Below are 1,518 nucleotides of genomic sequence, written 5' to 3'. Positions count from 1 at the left end.
TTGCACTTTAAAAATTGGAAACCGTGAGATGAAGAAAAATTCAATTAAGCGGAAATGAGTTTTGTTTTATTGCCTGCTGCTGAAGGGCTCTGGGCATGCTGCAAGCTAAATAAAAAGCACATCACTGGCTCTCTCTTTCTTGGATTGGTCCATTGGCCCTTTCTGCAGCAGTTGCTCCAACTGCTCTGACACGGTGACTGGAGCCAAAAAGAGAGAGCGCAGCAGAATCATCCCACCCACACTCCGCTTGGCAGGCCCACACTGAAAGCACAGTTTCATGCTGCTAGCTCTGGTGAGGAGACAGCGGCAGGTCTGGGAGGTGCGCCAAGGGTTCCTTTGCTTAGGGAGGCGGAGCACAGGTGGACAGAGGAGGACACCCCCACTCTCATCGGCTGCCCACCTAGAGACAAGAATCATTTGTACTCGCCCCCTTGAGGACTGTGTCCAGCCAGACAGGCAGGTTCGGGGCTGCAGGACTTCAGATGCTGCCCTCGACTTGCATTCAGACCTCAAGCCCCAGATCCCCTACGCTCTGGATTGTTGCCCTCACCATTCACAGTGTAAATTTTGTACAGTTAAAAAGAAATGAAGTCTCATTTCCTGGAGAGGGGCGGGGAGAAAAAAAAGGACCCACCCATCCTTATTTATTGCCATGTGACTTTGGAACACAGAAGCTGGTGCGTTTGTTTGTGTATGCCTCCTGTGTGTTGGCATGAGACGTGTATGGTAAAGCTATGTCAAATAAATATGGACGTTCTTTAGAAGCTGATGTGTCTCGCTTTTCATTTGGTTTTTCTGGAAGTCTTTTCTCTTGACCTAAATCAAATAAAAAGCTGTGCTGACTTGGGACCCTTTCATCATGAGAAGAAAACCCAAAGCACAACTCTGAATGTCAGAATGACTTACAACCGTAAGCGCCAGAACTGCTCAACGAAGGGCTAGTTAGAGGAAGTTATCCAGTTTTTCTTATAGTGATTTTCTGGGGCCCAACCCTCTGCTCCTAGACTCGGGATGGACAGAGAACACTGCTGACTACATGCTTTTCAGTTACCCTTTGTCCTTCACATTTACACATTTTTTCCCTAGAGAAAGTATGTACAAATGTCTATAACTGGGTGAGCGGTGGACAGAGGGATAGATACCTCATCAGTCACCGGGGCTCTTGGGCAAGCTTTTCTAGGAAAACATCCTTTCAGACTTTTTCTTTGCAGGAGGCTTTGTGAGTGTGCAGGACCCGAAGCTTAGCTGGAATGGAAAGAGCCACAGAGATGCTCTCATTAAAAAAAAAAAAAGTTATAGCATTTCTTTAGAGCTGGGGTCCCATCCAGGAAAAACTGAGGGTGCTTTTCCCATTAGTGATCAGTTTTGCCTGGTTGAAGAGGAAATCCAAACAGGTGCAGTCTACGGCCATGCCACCCTGAACAAGCCCGATCCTGTCTGATCTCGGAAGCTAAGCAGGGTCGGGCCTGGTTAGTACTTGGATGGGAGACCACCTAGGACGACCAGGTGCTGTAGGCG

General features: G+C 48.0%; 1 non-coding gene across 1 annotated transcript; it reads left to right on the top strand.

The window, feature by feature from the left end:
- The first annotated feature begins 1,399 nt into the window (after nucleotides 1-1,399).
- On the top strand, nucleotides 1,400-1,518 carry LOC120617818 (5S ribosomal RNA). Its single transcript, XR_005657055.1, has one exon. It is a non-coding gene; the product is annotated as a 5S ribosomal RNA (ribosomal RNA).

The sequence above is a fragment of the Pteropus medius genome, unplaced genomic scaffold (genome assembly GCF_902729225.1).
Source record: "Pteropus medius unplaced genomic scaffold, Ma_sr-lr_union100, whole genome shotgun sequence".
NCBI lineage: Eukaryota > Metazoa > Chordata > Mammalia > Chiroptera > Pteropodidae > Pteropus > Pteropus medius.
Note: the sequence above shows the minus strand (reverse complement) of the source record. Positions and strands in the feature narration are given on the sequence as shown.